A 24,057-nucleotide genomic window follows, 5' to 3' on the forward strand; every position below is an offset into this window, starting at 1 on the left:
ACTTAACCATCAATTTATTAATGATTATAGTAATTATACATGTAAGTATGCAGTGATATTCAATATGCAGTGCCATGCACTCTCCCTTACCTGAAACTTTCCTCTTCTTAAACCAAGGATTCATGGCTAGATATAATAATTTATCACTAAGTCTTGACCACGGTGCAAATCAATTGGCTGCAGTAGCCAGCCCCACCCTCTACTTGTTATGCAGAAAGAACCAGCCCCACCCTTTTATTATGCAGAGAGAACCAGCCCCACCCTCTACTTGTTATGCAGAGAGAACCAGCCCCACCCTTTTATTATACGGAGAGGACTTTGTCAGTACAGTTAGCTCTCGCAGTTAGCTAGACTTAGTAATGTCAAGACTAGCTGGAAGGGTAGTTCGTACGAACCCAACGAACTACCTCTGGATCCGCCCCTGATTAATATAATCATAGATACAGGGATTTGAGGTGTTCTTGCAACTGTAATGTCGAGAGCGGAAGTACCTGTCACGTGAACCTTGGTAACAAGATTGAAATTTTGGCTCATTCCAAACCAATTTTTCTCCAATAGAGCCTATTCATTTTTGTTAACAGATACCTAGTGAATTTTACTACAAAACATTTGGCACCCACTTAAATTTGGTCACTTAAAATGTTTTTTCCAATTAAATTCTGTACTTAATTAAACAAACTATTGTGGTATCTTTGTCAACACAAGCATACAACTACAAATTTCTGTTGGAAAAAACACTAGAGTGGTAGTGCTATTAAATGCAGACAGAATAGCTGAAGCAGTCCTGTTTTAAACAGCTGTCTCATAATTGGTTCCGTCTCATAACACCTTCTTCTACTCTACGTTAGAGCCAGATTAGTAAAACCAGTAGGTTTTACAAGAGGCTCACTGACCTGTTATCCTCGAAAAGACAAAATCCGTACCCAGCAGTAATGGGATGGCTCAGATGCAGGCTATCCTTTGCATCGATCCGCTCTGCAAAAATGTGCATTAGAGGAAGCCGTTCATCGCTGCACAGACCTGTCTACATGGACAATATCAACCTTGTATCTCAGGAGGGGCGAGTCCCCCCCCTGAATACATAATTCCTCTATGAACTATACTTATATTCGCTTTGTTTTTATTTTTGACTGCTACATAATTACTATCACTAAACTACCTCCTTCTTTTGTACAATGTAATTTTTTCTTAGCCCCGAGATGGAGAGCTTTCACGCCCAAAAAAAAAAAAAAAAAAAGTAGGTTTTACATAGATTGGCAGTGGGTTTGCCCGTGTTTAGCAATATTTCAATTATTTTGACTCATGTTCAAACTGTTCTATCTCTGCAGGGAAAGGCCACATCAAGGAACTGGCTAGACAGATAGTTTATTTAGCCTTTTCTCTCTTCGTATTTCTCATTTCATAATCCATGAACATTTTAATGAATGAATAATTATTATCATTTTAAAAATTGCACTATTTCGACGTTTCACCGCTCAAGTTTCTTGCCCAGCAATTACTCCATGCAAGTACAGCCATCTCCAGGACATTCTGCACTGGGTTTCCAAACGACTAAAAACCTGGATTACAAAGCGCTTCTTCAGATTTGCGATTGCTTCCACGAGGCAGATGACCTCTCAGTCTCTATTTCTCTTACCTAGACAATTCCGCCATCTTTAATAACTCAGCAATTGCGTGGCCAAAAATTAATAATAGATAGGCGTGGCCAGATAGATAGATAGATAGATAAATTTTAATTTGGATAGGAATGCTGCATCCACCATAATGGTAGGTTTTCATGCAGGTCCTATATAAAAGAAAAGAAAAAAAAATAAATAAATAAAACATACGTATAGATAATTAATTCATGACAGGTGTTCTCCTAGATTGTAATGTGTATATGTTTTCAGGGAGGTTTTGAACAACTTTAAGGTGGGGCATGATTTTGAGGATAGCAGGAGACGGTTGTAGTGCAGAGCACCTGAGTATTCAAAGCTCCTTCTGTAGTGTTCAGAGTTTGGCTGGCCTAGGTGGATATTACCTGATCCACGGGTCCCAATGTTGTACAGTATCGAGTTGAGTTTAAACTTGTTCTTCAGATAAGGAGGGGCAAGGTTCAGCAGACATCTGTGAACTAGAGTGAGCATAAACCTCTGCCGCCTTTCTTGGAGTGTAGTCCAGCCAAGTTGGTCCCTGAGGGGTGAGCTGCTGGTGCGTGGAGGTTTTCCCGTGCCCGCCTAAAATCAGTGCAGTGCTTTTCCAGAGCCTGAGGTGTTGCTTTTCTTCACACTGTTCAGCTCTAGCTCCCTTTCTCTGACAGGCATGCTATATGCACTGGCTAGATATCATGCATGCTCTTAAAATGGCTGTTATTTAATACTATTTCACAAATTCAACATATCAAGCAATAATTTATTAGTAATTATTAGTCCAGAGATATTCGAGAAGATATCTGATTAGTCCTGTCTTCTCTTCTTGAACTTCTGTGACGTTCCACTTTTATGCATGTCATAATACGTAAATTTATACTTCTGTACTGAAAAAGAAAGGGAATCCGACTAGAAACACATTTGCAATGTGAAAAATTGCTAGGATTGGCCAGGGGAACCACAAAAAAGCGTAGAAACAAGAAATCAGACGAGAGCATAACTCCAATCCGTTACAACGTCATGAACATGTACAATGCATAGTATATAGACTGTGTTCCAGATCCATCTACCAGCTTCCATCCACCACATCATATTCCATGCAGGTCACCAGTACGGTTCGTGCATGTTACTACGCATGGATGGACTGTGTGTACCTGTGCTCAACACTGCATGTATTAGGAACATCAATTCAGTACAAATCATCATGATTATATGCCCGCATGCACATTCCAAAATGGATGTATAATTAGTACAACCAGTAGGTTGTACATAGGATTGACAGTGCAGTTGTGTGTGTTTTCAATTATTGCACAAATTTTGACTCGTGTTTAGACTGCTCTATTTCTGCAGGAAAGGGCCACAGCAAGAAACTGAGTTGACAGATAGCTTAGTTAGCCTTTTATCTGTCTAAATGTGTGAAATTATAGTCAATAAATATTCTCATGCATTACTATTGATATTTGAAAAATTGCACTATTTTCATATTTCACCGCGTTTTGTCTGACTGACTAAGTAAGTTAGTAAGTAAGTAAGTAAGTAAGTAAGTAAGTAAGTAAGTAACTTTCTTGAAAAGCATTTCCTCCTTGTACAGACATCTTCAGAAGATTCTAGATACAGCCTCTAGTCGACTAGAACCCGGACCATGGGCGTTTTTCTCAGAATTGCGTTCGCTTCCAAGAGGCAAATGACCTCTCAGGCTCTACTTTTCTTACCTACGCAATTCCGCCATCTTTAAATGACTGCCACAGCAACGCACATGGTAACTTATGAGGTGGGCGTGGCTTTGACATCGATAACACAAGCCTCCTTTCTTCAGCTCAGCTCTCCATTCTCTCTCACTTCAGGTATGCTATTTATGCTAGACATATGCATTGACTGGATATACCATAGCCATAGGCCTCCATGCTTTTGCACTTGGAAGTACATCTACAGTATATAGTATAAACATGGCTGTCATTTTATCACATAGATTCTGAATAAAATAATAATGTTTATTCCAGTCCTGTCTTCTCTTCTTGAACTTCTCTTGCTTCTTGATGTTCCTCTTCAGGTATTTCACTTTCATTATTGAAGAGTATAATATACTTCTGTCCAACGACCACTTATATAATTATTATCTTCAACAAGATTACAGGACGATGACAAATTAATCAACGTCACATTTATCTTATCATTAATGTACTACTGCAATGAAAAAAGAAAGGGAATCAAAACTAAAAAACATTTGCAATGTGAACGTTGCTAGGATTGCCAGGAAAAGAAAAGCGCGAAAAAGCGAAGCCTAAAACAAGAAATTCGGCGAGTGCATAACTCCAATCCGTTACAACGCCATGAACATGTACAGCCGAGTGGCCTACTGTTGATAATGGTTTTAGAATCAAAATACAAGTTGGGTAAAAATGAACGGCGAATAACTGAATTCACAATCATCCACCCACACATCCAACACTTGCATGTTTGCTCAACACTGTAAGGGAAAACATCACAAACATTATATAGCTTGCAAAAAATTCACTATACAATGTAATTATAATTATTATGATAAAAATTACTGAAGGATTGGCCAGGAAAAGCACAAAACGAACAAAAAATTGAAACAGTACATGTGAATGAAGTTGTAACGGATTGGAGTTATGCACTCGCCGAATTTCTTGTTTCTTCGCTTTTTCGCGCTTTTCTTTTCCTGGCAATCCTAGCAACGTTCACATTGCAAATGTTTTTTAGTTTTGATTAAATATATAGGGATTGCATGGTCATCACTCTACCAGTAAAAATTGCGTGGTATATTGGCCGGGAAAACTACCAGTATACATGTGATTGACGTTGTAACGGATTGGAGTTATGCTCTCGTCTGATTTCTTGTTTCCACGCTTTTTTGTGGTTCCCCGCCAATCCTAGCAATTTTTCACATTGCAAATGTTTTTCTAGTCGGATATAAAAAGTGTTCGATCTGACTATCTACGTACAGGACTTGGTCTATATTTAGCATGTTGCTATAATTAGGTAAGGTGAACAAAGTTACGAGCTGACTTTGTCCATAATTATACGGTCTAGATTTTTCTCTAAAGGGTGTGTCATGACAAAAAATTCTCATAAATAGAAAACAAAGGGATTTTACAACAAAAGCTCTTTGTAATGTTGAAGAGCTGTGTGTAGGGCACCTGCAAACAAACGATCAAGTCCATAGCTATACTGGTTTCCTAGACGGAACAACTTCTTTTAGCTAGATTATGAAAATCAAGTGTAAAATCTGCTCTCATCATCCTTTCTTCTCCATTTTTGAAGTGCACACTAGTAGAGTGTTGCTTCATAATCCTGTGAAGGATCCATGTCTCCCCTGCAGGTAGTTTCATAGTTAGCTTTCCCTAGCAACGTGTGTGTGGGCGTACGTGGGCGTAGGTGTTCCAGCACCCTTAAATCAGGGAACTTTGGCCCTGCATGTTTGGTGGAACGTCCCCTAAACTTCCCATACACTTGTGGGGAAAAGTTCATGAACCGGGTGCCCTGGCACCCAATTGAAACAGCTAAAGTGTAAAGTTTACAATGTTGAGCTACTATTATAAAAGTGTAAAGTGTACAATGTTGAGCTATAAATTAGTTTTTGGGAGCACATCCTCGTACTCGTGAACTGGGTCAATGCTCTCGTACTCTCCCTCTGTTGTTGCCAGAGCTTGTGTTTCATTGATCTGTGGTTTCTTTGTTTGCTCATAGGCAATGTTCCTCTTGATCTTGAGTACTGGAGCATAAGCTTCGTTAGGCTGCTCAATTCCTGGAAACGTTGAGCACCAATCAACTCTTCCATCTGCATATCAAAGTAACATAGATAGCAAGCAAGACGAAAGTTTCATTATTTACCTTCATTTTGCACCTTTTGTCTTTTTTTTAGACCAACTACAATGCCTGCTCCAACAAAAATGACTACAAGCATTAGCAGAATCACCACCACAGTTATCCCTATTATAATTATATAGGTGCATGTAATTTTAGCTAAACACTATTCGCTTACCAACTATTACTCCTGTGGCCAATGGAAATTGAGACCCAGTAACAGGTACAGGGGGGTCGGTAGGAGACAAGGTAGAAGGTGCACCTGCATGTACACAACATGCACAGTTAACTGTAACAAAAATGGGCTACCAAATACACTTACTTGTTGGTGGATTGAGTTGCCTAATGAGTGATACCTTCCCGTCGAAGATGGATTGTGAGCTATTCCAAGAGTAGACTATCACATGGCCATTAGCAAAGGTGTCACTGACAGAGAAGGTCGTTGAACTTGCAAATGAGTCAATGAGAGCAACTAAAATTCTGTCGAGATTGATGGTAGACTGAAACAAAACAAGACAAACGACATCAGGGTCAGCACAAGTCACTTGTGCATCTCCATTTGGCAACTTTGTGACAGAAACGCCTTCACAACTGGGAGGTTGCCCTATATAATTATACAAAATGAATAGGAGAAGTGACACTATAATTATATACACATGATCAGAAATACCTCCATCTCCTGAGGGCACCATAACAGATATGTCCCTGCTGTCAGCTGCTATTGAGATGGGCATTCTCGGCAGAAAATTGCGTTCAAGATCGAACGTAATCACTCTGTAGTTTCCACTGGGAACAGCTAATATTGTGAAATTTTCACTCCTGCTACGAGGTATGATAATCACTTTTATGCTACCAAAATCCAACTCTCCATCAGTGATATGTATCACACAGACGAGAGCTCCGGGAGAGAGGGTACCTTCAACATACTCAATGCTCACACTAATACAGTTTCCTTCAGGGCAAATGTCTACCGTCAAATTTTGAACATCAGTTGTTCCTACAAGGATAAAACATGTACACAATTAGCCATTATAATTATTGATATACAATAATTATTATGGCGTACGTATTGCTATATTTTGGATACTCAGTTCAACACCCCCCAGTGCAGTAAGTGTGACAGTGACGTTGGTTATTATGTCAGAGGGAAGAGGGAAACTCAGCACAGTCAGCGGGTATTGTATGATCTCAGTGATGGGACCTGGCAAAGCATCTGAGTCTATTCGGTAATGAGTGAAGTTGCGGCAGTTAGGCACCTGCAAAATGGAGCACTAAACATAATAATGCTAATGGTAAAGTTTCAGTTACCACATCGTTGAGAGTCACTATTTTCACCAACACATCTCCATTCTGACTGATGAGTGGGGCAATGCTATCACCTGCACGTGGAAGAAGAGCTGAGTGAAAATATCAATATACAAAATGTACTGTGCAGTATAGCTACCTGTTACTCGTGTGAAAAACCCAGGGACTGCAGGTTCACAGGATCTTCCTTCCATTCCTGACTCACTAATTGGAGTCACAGTGAAGGTGAGTATATCACAGACAGTGTGGTTAGGGTATCCATAATTAAACTGTGCTTGATTTGTTTGCCCATTTAGAGGAGGGAGTGCAACCATCTCATTGGTGCCCAGAGCAGTAAGCGAGATGTCCACACGATAGGTATCATTATTCAGAGTGAAGTTATTCGTCACAGAGACAACAAGGTGGGTTTCACTATTCACCACTTCAATAGATACACTCTCTGAGAAAAAAGGCCTCATTAAATCAAGGCAACCTGTCTATAGGTGTACTCTCTATAATATCTATATACAACTCACCAACTATCAATGTTGCATTCCTTGAGAACACTACACTAGTCACTGAAGCTGCAAGACACTGAATGACACTGTTGTTGAACTGTAAGCTGGCTGGGATGGTCAGCACTGAGGGATGACCAGAAGTGCCTCCAGCTACTCTGATTTCAAATGAACTGTTAGGGCTTGTGGTCTGGATGCCACTCACAAACCAAGGGTGAGCTAGTGCTCCAGGAGACAGGCACTTGAACTCTGCCAATAATCCCTCGGCTCGTACCACTGACTCAGGCTCAATTGTAAACTGTTGGGCTGTTTATACATACACAATAGACTATAATTATACACTATACAGACTGTATAAGGTATTAGGCAGACAGAAAGTGTACCATGATCACTACCTTAGATTGGGGTAAATAGTATAGTCTTCTTATTAAGTGTAAAAATGATAATTATATAAACAAATTTCTGTGTTACTTTCAGTTGTCCATTTAGGCACAATAGATTGATATTATACGATCTATCTATCGTTTGTCTTCTAATTGCAGCGACACAATTGTGGTTTTACAGTGCATGGCGCGCACACAAATAGCTACTTTGGCACTTATACTTATTGGAGTGGTGCTATATAGACGTTAGAATGTATGTTATAGTTATAACTCGGGCACGAGGGATGTATGGAATATATTGCACTGAAGCACGAGGGCGCCAGCCCCGAGGGCTGAGTGCAATTTATACCACACTTACGTCACCACTAATTGATCTCATTGGTCAACAGCTGTAGGATATATAGAATATTAGCATACAGCCCCAGGCATGCACAGTTTTTCAAGTTGTTTTTTAGTTTTTTCATTTGTTCAAGAAAGTAAGCAAAGAGAAAAGAGCCATGCTTGACGGTACTAAGACTCAAAGCGACGGCAGAAACACGGAAGGTGCTCTCCAACAAGATGGCTAAGCTTCCATGGGTCCATGGGCGCGGTTTAGATACATTTTATCCAAGAAGAGCTTGCAACTCCAGTAAGGGACGTCGAATGGTCAACGCTTGGACCAAGGAACCTCTTGAGCATCTGTAGGAGTCAACATGTTGCTCAACTAGCTCTTTGACGGCTGCAAAATCCGGCATAGTCTTGTTCTTTTTTGCAATCTGCATCATGATTGAATTGTTGCTAGGGGGAGGTCCTTTTATAGTGCTGCGGTCACGTGGTATAAGTCAGATATGCCACACCTACTCGGAGGATATGCACCCTATATATCCTCCGCTATCGTGGTTACATACCCCTCGGCTCCGCCTCGGAGTAACCACGGTACACAGCCAAAAATCCACGGATCCGTTTCAGGCCGTTAGTTGAAAACGGGCCGTTACGGGCCCGTGAACGGCCTGTATACAGGATGTAGCCCACCCACGTCCTGTATACAGGCCGTTCTCACAGGCTGTAAACAGGACGTTAGCCCACGTCCTGTTTACAGCCCGTGGATACGGGCCTGTATTAGGGCGTAGCACCCACGTCCTGTATACAGGCTGTTGCAGCTGTGTAGCTTATGCGCATGCGCTAGCTTGGGGCAGGATGACGTCACCTGACTACAAAAAGAGAATGAGACAGACAGAGCTCTGAGAAAAAATCCTGCTGCTTTGTCACAAGAGGAGCTGCTGGTCCAAAAAGACAACTTGAAGAGGACTATACTATTAGTCTACCTGTGAACAGAAAAAGGTGAAGCTGTAGCAGCATGTTATTATATTAAACAGTTATATTATTTTTATTGAACTTTCTCATAGCAGTTTGTGTTCCTCTAGTTCCACAGCTATTTCAAATCTGTAGTGAATATTTGACCTCTAGTATAGTGTAGTTGGCAGCAAAGGTATGTAAATTTCACCTCTACTGTATGTTTATAAATTCAGGTTTGCACGTTGTTATGGACTTTTGAAGCTGGAACACTGGCCAATTTTACAAGGTAAACGTTTTGTTTTGCTTCTTTTTGAAATAATCCTCCTCATCGTAGGCTCCCATCTGTTCACTATTGATAAAGAGGTGTTGAAGAATGCTCCCAGGTTTGTTATTCTCTTTCACTAGCATTCTCTTATTAAACACGCGATCAAATTGACTTTAGATAATGCTGCCGAGTTGAAGTCTGGACTAATTACGTAAGTGCCACTGTTCTATTGTGTTTTGTGATACGTTATTGCTTCTGTAGACACTAGATGTTGTCAGAAGAATGAACTAAAGATAAAGCAACAGTTTCCTGGTAAGAAAGTTCAGCAACTATGTAATCTGTGTGAATAGCGTATTGGTGTACAGTTGCGAGATATCTTCGAGATGGAAAAGAGCCCTTGTAATGTGTACAGCACACTGTAAGCTGTTGACTGACTTCATAGTACACCGGTAAGATTATTCACAGTGGTGTGTTCTTCTTTTAATCTTCTAACTCTTTTCCAGATGTTGAAAAACTCAAGGTTTGTTTATTGTTTTCATCTTTAGCACTCGTTACACATGTTATTTAATAGATTTCTTTATTGGCATGCCGAGTTGGAGTCTGGATGTGTTAGGTAAGTGCCATTATTTTGTATGTGTTGTGGTGATGCATTATATGCCTCATAGATTGAAGTTTTTAGACGAATGATAAAGAGAATGCAACAATTGCCTGGTAAGCAACTTAGTTTAATCTATGTGAATAAGTATTATTAGTGTACAGCTGGTGAGCTATCTCGGAGATGAAGAACGGCCCTTCAAGCTGTTCACTGACTTCATAGTACGCCGGTAAGCAGTGGTGTATTTTTTGTATAATTCCCAGCCTCTTCTCTTCAGAGTCTATCTTTGTGCACAAAAACAAGACGAATAATTATAAATACAGTAAGTTAGTATACTTATGTGGCGTTAACGTTGTTTTTATCTGCAGTGCCACCATGGGGATGTGAAGACACGGACATGATAATGAATAATGAGAGACATAATGTAGCTGAACAGAAATTAATATAATTATAATTATATATCTTGTTCTTGTCTTCTTTGTCTTTGAATTGTGACCTTTTGAAGCATGATACTAGCTTATTAAATTGTGCATGAGAACAGTATGATACAGGCTGAATACAGGCCGTTTTGTACAGGCTGTATGTGAACGGCCTGTTTAGTAGTGTCTACCCAACGGTCCCGTATCAGGATGTTGTGAACGTCCTGTAACGGACATGTAACGGACCTGACACGCCCCGTGGATTTTTGGCTGTGTAGCGGAGGATATATGGGTGCATATCCTCCTCTTAGGTGTGGTATATCCTATACTTAGAAAATGCTTGTAGTAATACTGCAATTTGATAGGTCACTGAGAGGTCCATTATTTCACTTATGGACCTGAGGTCTTCTAAGCTAGGTCTATTATACTGATTATGCCTACAGGCAATATGATGTCAAGATTAACTTGTATGGAACATGGCAACATCACACAGTTTATATGTTGAAGTCATAGTAACGATGATACAGTGCATCATTATTAAAAAATTAATTTTTTTTAAAGTTTTGCGTTCTGCAGTGCCGCTTTGCAGCTTTTATCTCTCTCTTGCAGCTACAATAGCTAGTGCTCTAGTGCAGAGCTAACTACTATGACAATAGCAACTTTTTATTTGCAATGCGTGATTCTCAAGAAACAGAAACTGCCTTCATCAATGTGAGTTTTTTTATGTAGACTAGCCAGAGCAAAGCTTTAACGTTGCTTGAGGCTTGTAGAAACTCTTGGTTTCAGAGTCTTCTTTGTGTTAATATAGCCTAGCTTGCTTAGCACTATTCTAAACTAGTTATAGGCCTTGTCAACGGTCACTATGGAGTTTTGAGACCCTCAGGCCCTTAGTAGCACCCTCGCTACGCTCGAGATGCTACAGCCTCGGGCCTTCAGGTCTCAAAACCCCATAGAGACCTTGGACTCAGTCTATAACTATTATTTATTTACTGATTCAGTCCGTATCCTAGGTGATGTCCAGTAATTATATTATATAATTACTTCCCCCAGGCACTATTCTTATAATCTACTTCCTCAGCAGATTTGAATTGATATGATGCATCTTGACAAAATTTGGTAACTAGCTGAAGCCTGTAGTCAAATTCTTGCTCTGTGCTTTCTCAGTAGTCAAGGCTGTGGCTCAGAAGTAGAGGATTACAAGTAGACTGTGGTGTTGTTGACAATAACAGACTAGTTCAGAGCTACAGTACAGTAACAGCTACAGTACAGGTAGCTAGCTAGCTAGCTACATGTACAAACCTCGCAGCTGCATTTAGTGGTGGGCGGGTCTGGTCAAAGTTTATGCATGGCTTCCAGCTAGCTGAACCTATAGCTAGCTAGCTCATGTAGCTCCACAGTAGTACTGCTAGTTCTATGCCTGTAACTGTTCTCTAACTGCATAATTCTGAGGCTGTGAGAGCAAGTTTGACTGTCTCCACTGATGTTCAAATGACTGTTTTGCTGTTTTTGCAGTAAATAAATCAGTTGTTGACTGGTTGCCTAGTAATTATGGTTTATAAACAACCTCAGGCCCTTAGTAGCACCCTCGTTACGCTCGAGATGCTACAGCCTCGGGCCTTCAGGTCTCAAAACCCCATAGAGACCTTGGACTCAGTCTATAACTATTATATATGCCATGCAGCCCGAGTTCACGTGTTATAACTAGTTTATATCCCGAGGGCATAGCAACATAACACTGTCCTAGTAACACAATATAAACAGCACAAAAAAAGACAGAGACAACTCTAGACACAGCTCCATCTCTTCTCTCTTCTAGGTACGCCAGTATCTGCAGCGTATAAGATTGGCATGACCGACGAATGGCTTGACACAAAATTGTTGAAGTTTCAACTGAAATCTGCAAAACAGCCCCACCCCACTTCTGGTACTGCAAAACAGCCCCGCCCCACTTACTGCTGCAAAGAAACAGCCCCACCCCACTACTCAGTGAATACATGGTATTAGCTGCTGGTCTACGCTCGGCCTCATAACCAAGCCAAGAAAGCTCGCTTCTACACTGCTGCAAAACAGCTCATGCCCCCAGCAAAAAGAGCCACTTCTAGTGCTACGGTGAAGCAGAATTGACATGCATCACGATGTCGAGGATTAGGTCGATCTAGGAACACAGAATCTTCCACAAAATGAATCTTGGACAATTTTAAAACCTGCATGGTTGCAAGAAGAAACTCCAGCAGTGCTAAACATTCATTCCTGCATGGCTGGACATACTTTGATACTTGTTATTATTTTCTCATGCGTATTAATTTAATTTTAAATAATAGTTAGATACTGTTTAGGAGGTATCTATGGGAATTATAAGCCCAAAGGCCTGCTGTAGTATCCCGAGCGAAGCGAGGGTACTACGAGTGCCTGCGGGCTTATAATTCCCATAGATACCTCCTAAACAGTATCTAACGAGTTTAGTTGCTAGGTTCACCATATCAAAACATTTTGTCAAATGAATGTAAAAAATATGTAAAAGTTGTCATCAAACATTTAATCTACAAGTATACAAATGCAGTAAAAAGTGAGACAAAAACACACAATTTGTACTTCAAACACTAAAAAAGAAGGAATTTTACCTAGAAATAATTTTAGTTTGCTCTCTATTGTATAATCTAGCTATTACTCTTTCCAATGATACCTCACATGCAGTTTCTACATGAGCTGCATACAGTGTTTTTCAGGTTTGAAATATAACAGTGATGACAGTTTTACCATTGAATTGCAGTGACTGGAAAGGGACTGTCCCATACTTTACATCATAAATTTTTGTGGGAAGGGTATTTACCTTTAGTTCGGTGCTAGGCAGCACAAGTAATTCCTAAGGATTCATATGAATGTGGGTTGCCTAGTTTCCTGTTAGTGTTAAGCAGCGTTAATTTTGCATAAGTGCATGTAAGTAGAGCTAGCTAAAGTTTATTGTGCCAGCTAGACTACTGTATACCTACTGAGGATGACAGATCAGCCCAAGTAACAGCCAAGGTATACTACTGTAACATAGAGCTGATGTCAAGTTTCCAAGACAAGTAAGGCAAAGCAAAGACAGTGCCCAGGAACTGAAGAAAGCCCCTGAAAAACTCTCTCCTGGTGGGATTTACCGACACTGACGATCCATCAAGAGATAGTTAACATATATAATTATATCGGATATGATGATGAGTAGAGTAATTATGAATGGAGAGAATAGCTGGTAGACTTGATGGACTGGATGAAAGTCCGAACAGTGACACTAGCTGGTAGACTTGATGGACTGGATGAAAGTCCGAACAGTGACTGATAACTGATTACAGACTTAGTGTATTCTCTTTTTCATTGTATTTTGAGTTAGGAACCAAGATTAAAGTATAATCTGGTCTGCAGAAGAAAGGTACAGATGCTAACTTGAATCTATGCTACCTTGTTTGCTAATTACACTGCAGTACTTTTATTATTATTTTATTATGAAGAGGAAATGACAAATATGACAAGTTATGACACGAAAACGTCACAATTATTGAGTGGGCGGTAACAATTTTAATTTGACATTTCACATTGCAATGTTTTGATATGCTTCAAAAACTAACCGAAAGAATGGACGCGGACGAAGACCTAGGCCTAGACAATAATTAATAATGACCGAGCCCATATAGACCCCGCCCTCTACAACATAAATGTGGAGGCGGAGTAGTTCTACAGAACAAAGAAAGGAAGAGGAGCTGGACAAGCCAACAGAACCTGCACAATCTTTTCTACCTAACTCAAAGCGAATGAAGCAAAGTGTCTGCAGGCCTCTTATCACGGCAGGTGCAGTGTACAGTTTGGATAGTGATATCTGCATAAGGTGAATAATTAGAATGGAAATCCCGGGATTGACCTGTTCAAGGATATAGATGCTTGTTTTGCTGACTTTCGAGTGTGCCTAGACTCCGAAATGAAGCGCTTGCAGAGAGCTGGACTAGGGTCACAAAAGAAGGCTGAACCTCTAATACATACTCCGTGCAACTGCTGCTACTAGACTCTACAACGCTGGAGTGGACGAACAAATGATAATGGAAACAACTGGACACCGAAGCTTGGAAGGAGTTTGCAGCTACAAGAGAACTTTTGAGTGTCAAAAGAAGTCAGTTTCAGACATCCTCAACGTAAAGCCAATTAACATACTGGCACACACTGATCACTCACAGATGGCAGTGCAACAGAACTCACAGACCAACTGCTGTCAATTTATGCCTCCAAACTAGTGCCTGCAACGTTATACCATCAATCTCTCTATGCCTACATCCAACAACCAACGTATTAACAGCGACTGAACATTATAATTTTTTGTCATTACAGTTACTTCTCATTGTTTTTTATAATACAATCTACAAAAAACATGTTTGAAAAACACAAAAATTAATAAAGAAGGGTTGTTGTGAACATGAAAATTACAGGTTTATATGAGAATTTACAGGTTAATATGGGAAATATAAACCTAGCCTCGGTCCCAGGCCGATTTTTTTTAATAGAACGAAGTTGAAAAATACGGCCTGGTATTGATTGTATCTGGGCGTGGCAGGAACCGGAAACAAAAGCAGTGATTCTTTACATTTTGTTTCCTGCTTTTTTTCTGAAATACTAAAGGTGTACGTAGAGGCATTTTACTCCCGTAAAAGTTACAGTAATTTAGCTCCGTGTCATGTTCTCAATTTATAGCTAGCTAGCTATGGCATGCAACGCGTTGTCTTGTTTGAAGCAAGATGGCCTCACTCTCATGGCAGAACAGGCCCAGGCTCTCAAGCTCCTGTTTGAGGGAAGGGACGTGTTTATCTGGTTCCCAACGGGGTATGGCAAGTCTCTCTGCTATATCAGTTGCTACCCTTTTTAATGGACTACAAGCTAGGTAGGACCAAGGCTCCTCCTGTTAACAAAAGTGTTGTTTTTGTTAATTGTCTCTCCCCTTGTATCTCTCATCATGAGACTCATGATTGACCAGGTCAGGAGTCTAAACAATAGAGGTGTTTCTGCTGCCATCCTCAGTAGCAATAAAGGAATCGACAAAGATTTGGTTGCCACTGCCAAAGAAGTGTCTTCTGGGAAGTATTTCCTGCTGTATACTGCCCCAGAGGCTGTTGTTGAAGACCACTGTTGGAGGATTCATTTTTTGTTGTACCACGAGTCAATTTGTTTTATGTATAAAAAACCACGCCCAGATCACGCCCAAATACAATCAATATACCAGGCCAAGGGCGTATACAGAGAAGAGGGCATGCAACTCACTATGTACCCTACGTACTCATCCGACTTCGTATCAGAGACCGGATATGCTAAAAATAGAATCCAGTATACGGACGTGAACAAGTGGGCGGTGTTGTTTACGGAGTTATAATTATGGGCGTGTACATCAGAGCTGCCTAGCCTTTGCTAGCTAGCTAGCTAACAGTGGAGTATTATTTTAGAGAAGTGTCATGACCAGTCCTAGTCCAGCCAGGTCCAAGACAACCCCTTCGAGCGGGAAGTTAAGTGCTGGGCGCATTGTTAAGAAGTACCAGAGACTCAGGAAGACAGGTTTATTGTACCTAGGTTTCATCTTCTTGGAGTTGCAACTGTTGGATGGTTTGCCTTTGACACTGCTAGTACGAGCCATACTGCTGCTGAGAACTAGTTTTACTATGCTGCAATCGAGCTAGCTAGCTAGCACAGATATAAAAAAGACTTTGATTTACCTTGTGCGGTCAAAGTTACGCGTGGGCGTTTTGTGGGCAGTTCTAAAAATAGCTCAATAAGAAGTAGGATGATTCTGAGAATTGGGCGAGTTGCATGCCCTCTTCTCTGTATGGCCTAGTAGGCGACCTAGCGTTCAATTGGAGACGGATCGGCCGGGGGTCGAGGCTAATTTTATAAAACCCTGTACTGACCAATCAGATTGCTGGATTCTGGGCTACTAGTAACTAATTTAATTGTCTGTCTAATTGCCAGTGCAATATGACTTTGCGGTCAGTGCAATATGACTTTCAGCAGTGCAATATGCTTCATGGCAACAACGTAGCAACGGGATATAAGTATTAGTATTTGCACATTATAAGTCTAGATATTATAGTAAAGTACTGAAGGTCTTTTTACTTTTTCAGATACCAGAATTAATATTTATTTTCCACTTAGTACAGTTAGGTCACCAAAGTGCTAAGTATGTGCAAGTGAAATAAGAGTTGAAATGCTGCAAATGCAGGAAACAACTTGCTATCACTCTCAAAGGAAGCTTTATACTTTGCAAATCCAGAAATCCAGGTCCTAAAAGTATGGCTATAGATTATATTATAGTATAGAAGCCTGCATGTAGAATCTCTACAAATATCCCGTTGCTACGTTGTTGCCAAGTGCAATATGAAGCATATTGCACTGTACACAGCCAAAAATCCACGGGGCGTGTCAGGTCCGTTACATGTCCGTTACAGGACGTTTACCACATCCTGATACGGGACCGTTGGGTAGACACTACTAAACAGGCCGTTCACATACAACCTGTAAACAGCCCGTACAAACGGCCTGTATTCAGCCTGTATCATACTGTTCTCATGCACAATTTAATAAGCTAGTATATCATGCTTCAAAAGGTCACAATTCAAAGACAAAGAAGACAAGAACAAGATATATATATATATTAATTTCTGTTCAGCTACATTATGTCTCTTATTATCATGTCCGTGTCTTCACATCCCCAAGGTGGCACTGCAGATAAAAACAACCAGTTGAACCGTACGTTAACGCCACATAAGTATACTAACTTACTGTATTTATATTCGTCTTGTTTTTGTGCACAAAGATAGACTCTGAGGAGAAGAGGCTGGGAATTATACAAAAAATACACCACTGCTTACCGGCGTACTATGAAGTCAGTGAACAGCTTGAAGGGCCGTTCTTCATCTCCGAGATAGCTCGCCAGCTGTACACTAATAATACTTATTCACATAGATTAAACTAAGTTGCTTACCAGGCAATTGTTGCATTCTCTTTATCATTTGTCTAAAAACTTCAATCTATGAGGCATATAATGCACCACCAAACACATACAAAATAATGGCACTTACCTAACACATCCAGACTCCAACTCGGCATGCCAATAAAGAAATCTATTAAATAACATGTGTAACGAGTGCTAAAGATGAAAACAATAAACAAACCTTGAGTTTTGCAACATCTGAAGAAGAGTTAGAAGATTAAAAGAAGAACACACCACTGTCCACTGTGAATAATCTTACCGGCGTACTATGAAGTCAGTCAACAGCTTACAGTGTGCTGTACACATTACAAGGGCTCTTTTTCATCTCGAAGATATCTCGCAACTGTACACCAATACGCTATTCACACAGATTACATAGTTGCTGAATTTTCTTACCAGGAAACTGTTGCTTTATCTTTAGTTCATTCTTCTGACAACATCTAGTATCTATAGAAGCAATAACGTATCACAAAACACAATAGAACAGTGGCACTTACGTAATTAGTCCAGACTTCAACTCGGCAGCATTATCTAAAGTCGATTTGATCGCGTGTTTAATATGTGAATGCTAGTGAAAGAGAATAACAAACCTGGGAGCATTCTTCAACACCTCTTTATCAAAAGTGAAAAAACTTCAGATGGGAGCCTACAATGAGGAGGATTATTTCAAAAAGGAAGCAAAACGAAACGTTTACCTTGTAAAATTGGCCAGTGTTCCAGCTTCAAAAGTCCATAACAACGTGCAAACCTGAATTTATAAACATACAGTAGAGGTGAAATTTACAGACCTTTGCTGCCAACTACACTAGAGGTCAAATTCACTACAGATTTGAAATAGCTGTGGAACTAGAGGAACACAAACTGCTATGAGAAAGTTCAATAAAAATAATATAACTGTTTAATATAATAACATGCTGCTACAGCTTCACCTTTTTCTGTTCACAGGTAGACTAATAGTAATGGACTGTATAGTCCTCTTCAAGTTGTCTTTTTGGACCAGCAGCTCCTCTTGTGACAAGCAGCAGGATTTTTTCTCAGAGCTCTGTCTGTCTGTCTCATTCTCTTTTTGTAGTCAGGGACGTCATCCTGCCCCAAGCTAGCGCATGCGCATAAGCTACAGCTGCAACAGCCTATATATACAGGACGTGGGTGCGCCCTAATACAGGCCCGTATCCACGGGCTGTAAACAGGACGTGGGCTAACGTCCTGTTTACAGCCCGTGAGAACGGCCTGTATACAGGACGTGGGTGGGCTACATCCTGTATACAGGCCGTTCACGGGCCCGTAACGGCCCGTTTTCAACTAACGGCCTGAAACGGACCCGTGGATATTTGGCTGTGTAGCCTCGATTCAAGGCCGATTAAAATCGTATTTTAATTGGCCTGGAATCGAGGCTAGGCTTGGTTATGAGGCCGAGCGTAGACCAGCAGCTATTCACTGAGTAGTGGGGTGGGGCTGTTTCTTTGCAGCAGTAAGTGGGGCGGGGCTGTTTTGCAGCACCAGAAGTGGGGTGGGGCTGTTTTGCAGATTTCAGTTGAAACTCCAACAATTTTGTGTCAAGCCATTCGTCGGTCATGCCAAACTTATACGCTGCAGATACTGGCGTCTAGAAGAGAGAAGAGATGGAGCTGTGTCTAGAGTTGTCTCTGTCTTTTTTGTGCTGTTTATATTGTGTTACTAGGACAGTGTTATGTTGCTATGCCCTCGGGATATAAATTAGTTATAACACGTGCACTCGGGCTGCATGGCATATATTGCACTCAGCCCTCGGGGCTGGCGCCCTCGTGCTTCAGTGCAATATATTCCATACATCCCTCGTGCCCGTGTTATAACTATAACGTATATTATGATTGTATTTGTATACATGTAGCTCCTAGAGGCTAGAGCTAAGTGACTAAGTCCATGACCTTCTGTGTGCGCATGCGCATTGAGGCTTGAAGCACATGTAGATCTAGTGTGCTTTAATTAAAATCAACAACAGTTTGGAGAAGAACTCAATTTAGCTCCAGCTAGAGCTCTGTACTGTACTAACTGCATCATAGATAAAACATTGGAAACGGATCACGTGATCCCATAAGCTTGATCCCATAAGCTGCATATAAAATACATACACTGAGCTAAGATACAGCCGTGTTTCGCTCTCAAACCCCCAGGAAACTGAACTACTTTTACGCCGGGCTGTTTTGGAAAATTCAAACCTTTCCAAATCTCCTACAACTTCAATTTAATGTCCTTTATACTAGGTATCATTTGGAAATAACAGAAACTTTTTTGGGATTGCTAGGAAGTAGCTAGAGGTACAGCCGGAAACATCGCTTTCACTACTTCAGGATGTTTCTGTACCAATAACACCTATCATGAATACAGCTAGAACAACCTAAATAAGTAGTGTACTGTGTGTCATATAGCCTCAAGTATTAAACAGAAGTAAAAGTTTAGCAGCAGGATTCTCACACTGACAGTAAGACAATGTCTCTTTTTGTGTTTTTGGCCATTTTTTTCCATGTACAGTAGGCGGCCTCGAATAAATCCCGGGGAAACGCGGATAGTTTTCGAGGCGCTAAGTGTTTCCTATCCATTTCTCTATGACTGCATGCACCATAGATTGAAGTATAGCAGGGGCGTAGCTACCATTGTTTCCTGGTTGCCCAGAAACCCCCCCAGGAGCTGCTGAGAAAATTGGGCAGGGCTTTCTATAATTGAAATCATGCAGCCCTGCCCATCTTTTCACACGTGGCTGCAAATCAATAATCAGAGCAGCATTGTGAAGCGTTTCAATTTGGCTTTGTCTCAGCTAGTTAGTCTCAGCTAGCTAGCTACCTCAAACAAAGAAGACCAAGACTTAAGTTCTAGATCTAGTATCAATCCTGAATGCTCCAGTATTCTCAGACTCAGCTCTAAGCACAACTTTATTCAGGAAGTGTACAAGTTTAGAACAATCTCAGCCACATGAAACCTCTCAGGTAAATGACATTTAATTGTTGCTCAGCTAGACTAGCAATACACAATTGGCACCTGCATGCCTAGTATGTTACGTCTATAGCTAGCTAGCTTCTCACAAACATGTAAAAAAGTCATGAACAATAGTCAATAACAGTAGGTGTGCCCCAATCAAGAGGGTGTGGTACCGGAAGTGGGCGTGGTCACAAAAATTTCGCGGCGCTATCGCGCCGCTGATTTTTCTGCACAAACCCCTGTCTCAAAAGTCTGGCTACGCCCCTGTATAGCCTTTCTCACAACTCAGCCCAGTGAATACAACAACTTGACCTCATTCTTGACTTGAGCACTGGTTTGGGTACAGAAGTGACTATTCTCTGGGACATACTATAACTGCTATAAATGTGCAAAAATGTATCCAGGTAATCAGGTAATAGATATGCTTATAGTTACCAGACATAATTGTATTTATTACATTTAGGACAAGATGACTGCAATCAAAATGTTCTGCTGTGCGCTCTTTCGTCAAAAAGGAAACATATGATGTGCTGTCATTAACAGTAATGTGTTAATTGTCATAAATTATAACTATTGTTATTATAAATAGTCGTTGTTATTATAGATGTGTTTTTGATTTGTGTTAAATGTACAGTCATTTCGTTGAAATTGCAATTTAAAATAAACACCAAGCTAAATAACATAATTACACTATAGAAGTAATCTTACCGTACTGAAGTTACGAGGTGAACATGCACTGTATGCATGTGCTTAGACAACCATTTTTAGTGTGCTTCAATTAAGGCACTGCATGTATGTATGTGCTAGACAACACATTTACCATTATATTAGTGTGCTCGAAGGCACTATAATTATGCATGTGCTAGATAACACACTTGCCAATGTGCTCAGCAACACACAACAGCTACGTGTTACGATTAAGCGTGTCAAATTTAAACAGTTATCCCAACATCCCAAAAGTGTGTTCCAGAACACATCATTTTTAACAATGAAGGCTATAATTTTTATTATGTCAAATGTATGAATTATAATTTAGAGATTATTGATTTTAGGCCGCTTTATTTCTTTCTATATAACTATACATGTATAATTATATAAGCCCTAGCAAAACCATGCATTGTCGCTTAATTGGTAGAGCGCTTCTTAGGGTGGTACTGTAATTAGAAGAAAGTCGGTATGGTAACATCTATATACACAATTGTGAGCCATTGTCGTATAGCGGGAAAATTTTGCGGGTGTAAATTTTCGCTATTATGTTGGCCCTAGAGCCCTCAGCAGAAATATTCACGGGTGCTAATAAATTATTTGCCCATGCACACACGCTTTACATGTGAAATATACTGGTGCGTGGGAGATCGAGTCTCCCAGTTTATTTTCGCGTTAACTTATTTGCCTTGAAAAACAGGAAATTTTTGCACCCCATGAAAATTTCCCGCTATATACGGTACCGTAAAACCTCAATTTGGTGACACTCTATATATAAGCGACACTTGGACATTTCGCCCCTAATTATACCACCATCTAAAATTCTTTTTTTTTTGTGTACATTAAAACTTTACCTTTGAAAACGTAAAAGTGTCGCTTTAAAAATCGAGTTTTTACGGTACTATCTTTCTTATAATTACAGCCACAATATCTGAATAATTATGGTAACATTACAACACAAGGTGCATGATGTCCAGACCTAATTGCAAAATAGCAAAATAATGCCTAGAGACCATGCATAGCTATAACTTACCTTTTACAGCTATGGTGAATGTCCCTGCAATTGCAAGCAGAAGGAGTGTAAAACTAGTGTAATCATCCATCAAAGTATACTATAGTACTATGTTGATTGCCAATTAGTTATAGCAGCTACAATGCAGTCACCTAATGGCTATAAATTATAAACAATGATTATGCATGGTGTATACATAAATGAAAGGTGTCAATTTAGCATGCATTTGCGCAAACGCTTTCCCAACACACTTACATAGCCTCGAGACCAGCCATAGATAAGGAACGCCGGAACAGCTGGACTCGAGGCTAACACTAACACGGGTGTCAAATTAATATAATTATGTCATTATGCCTCGAGGCGTAGCCGCACGAGGGATACAACTGTGTGTGTGTGTGTCTGTGAGGATTGGCAACGGTGTAGAAGCGATATGGGCCCCTCCCCCTTATTTTGGGGTGTAAGGGGGGGCCCCATTGCACTAGCTGTATACGCCCCCCTTAGTGATTATAGGCCCCCCTAGCCTCGATCCCAGGCCGAGTTTTCGCTTTTATAACGGTTAGGCAAACAACCGTTATAAAAGCGAAAACTCGGCCTGGGATCGAGGCTAAGGCCCCCCTAGAGAAGTCTATTCTGAGCAGTGGAGTCAAGCCAGCACAACAGTAATAGGAGGTTGAGTTGAGAATCAATAGCTATAATGTTTATGTAGATCTAAACTCCAATACAGAATATATTACTAGCCTATAGTCTTGGCTAAACACAGGAATGATTCTAACTGCTGAGTCAGCCCTTTTGAGGTTATGGCCGCCCTCACATAATAGTCCTGAACCACTAATCATGTCAGGAGTGCTGCATGAATATTCATGCACTCCTGATCATGTCTATAGGAGGGCTACAGAACATGGGGGGAACACCTGTTTTGCAAATTCTGTGATACAGAGTGTATTCTATATACCCCTGGCTTATGGAAAATAATTAGTGATAGTGAGACATTGCAAACATCTGACTCACACTAAAATAAATGTACATGTACACGTTTACTCAATCAGAGCATTGTCATGAAATTGGCCAGTTTTGTATGGTGTATGCTTTGAAAAGTCTCTAAATGAATGTCAGCAAAACTCTGTCGTGTGTCCATCAGCTGTATATTCTAATATGAAAAGTAAGATCAGATAAACGTTCTAGACATAAGTACGTATACCTCTTACCTAATTTCTGAATGTTAATTTGCTGGAGACCAAATCAGCAAGATGCCCATGAGTTTTTGCTGGGGATGTCAGTACAATACAGTTTATAGTGAGTGACAATTAAAAGAACAGAATGGCAGTGTGCAGCATGCCCAAGAGTTACGACTAAGCTAGTGCGATACTTGTTTGGACAGCAAGCTTAAGCGCTTGGAGACAGATTGGTACTGTAGTAAATGTACAAAGACAATGTGCACGTACATACGTACCTAACATCAATCTGTTCTCACCATTTAATTGGCATTAACCATTTTGGTGAGCTCTTAAGTGATGAGGGAAGAATATAAATTAAATTGGGCCGCCAGGACTGGACATGGATGCACGCAGCTAGCTAGCTAGCTATATTAGGGAAGACACACAGCTGGTGGCCAAACTGAGACGCCCCATTTGATTCATATATTGCTGACTCAGCAGTTGGAATCATTCCTGTGTCTAGCTCCTTTGATAATCTGTGCTGCTTGGTCACTGCCGATAACAGTATAAGGCAGCCATAATTATGTGCAAAATACCGTAATTGATGTAATTACAGCGCCAGAAAAAATTAATTCCACTTCTGAGTGGCACATCTTTAGAACACAAAAAATTGCGTTCAGCCCAAGCTGGCGCCTAAATTATGGTGGCGCTTATGTTCTACAGCTAGTATAGAATTTGTAGAGAAAATGGGCGTGGTCTAGCTCAGTTTCATTTGCTAGCTGCATCGTTGAGAGCCAAGTGAAGGAAGTCAAAAGATGCAGGATGATTGTCTTGATGTCTCAAAACAAGCCTTTTTATAAGCGCCAGAAAAAAATAATTTCAGCAACGGTTGGCGCTTTTTTAGGACCTAAAAAATTATGCTGATGCTGACGTGGCGCTTAAATTATGGTGGCGCTGCAATTACATCAATTACAGTAAGGCCTGCGTTACAGTGTGGCAGCACATAATTATAGCCATTGTATACACAGTATACATGCAT

At 40.5% G+C, this 24,057-nt stretch overlaps 1 protein-coding gene and 2 long non-coding RNA genes across 8 annotated transcripts in view; 1 reads left to right on the plus strand and 2 right to left on the minus strand.

The window, feature by feature from the left end:
* The window catches only part of LOC135339285 (uncharacterized), a gene marked incomplete in the record, with an annotated part of 254,087 nt that overhangs the window by 194,535 nt on the left and 35,495 nt on the right, over positions 1–24,057 (minus strand).
* On the plus strand, positions 8,558–10,211 carry LOC135340117 (uncharacterized). 3 transcript variants are annotated; one of them, XR_010396225.1, is made up of 12 exons: positions 8,558–8,958; positions 9,147–9,199; positions 9,248–9,296; positions 9,356–9,389; positions 9,440–9,490; positions 9,544–9,627; positions 9,682–9,698; positions 9,750–9,791; positions 9,844–9,889; positions 9,938–10,002; positions 10,051–10,095; positions 10,142–10,211. It is a non-coding gene; the product is annotated as an uncharacterized LOC135340117 (long non-coding RNA). The 3 variants fall into 3 exon arrangements; XR_010396224.1 differs by having other exon boundaries at positions 9,544–9,698; XR_010396226.1 differs by having other exon boundaries at positions 9,544–9,791; positions 9,931–10,002.
* On the minus strand, positions 16,814–18,545 carry LOC135340100 (uncharacterized). 4 transcript variants are annotated; one of them, XR_010396218.1, is made up of 12 exons: positions 18,122–18,545; positions 17,888–17,940; positions 17,783–17,838; positions 17,690–17,723; positions 17,589–17,639; positions 17,452–17,535; positions 17,374–17,390; positions 17,281–17,322; positions 17,184–17,229; positions 17,071–17,142; positions 16,982–17,022; positions 16,814–16,921 (listed from the first exon to the last, which is right to left on the minus strand). It is a non-coding gene; the product is annotated as an uncharacterized LOC135340100 (long non-coding RNA). The 4 variants fall into 4 exon arrangements; XR_010396211.1 differs by having other exon boundaries at positions 17,071–17,135; positions 18,122–18,544; XR_010396217.1 differs by having other exon boundaries at positions 16,982–17,142.

The sequence above is a fragment of the Halichondria panicea genome, chromosome 1, assembly GCF_963675165.1.
Source record: "Halichondria panicea chromosome 1, odHalPani1.1, whole genome shotgun sequence".
In the NCBI taxonomy this organism is placed as follows: domain Eukaryota; kingdom Metazoa; phylum Porifera; class Demospongiae; order Suberitida; family Halichondriidae; genus Halichondria; species Halichondria panicea.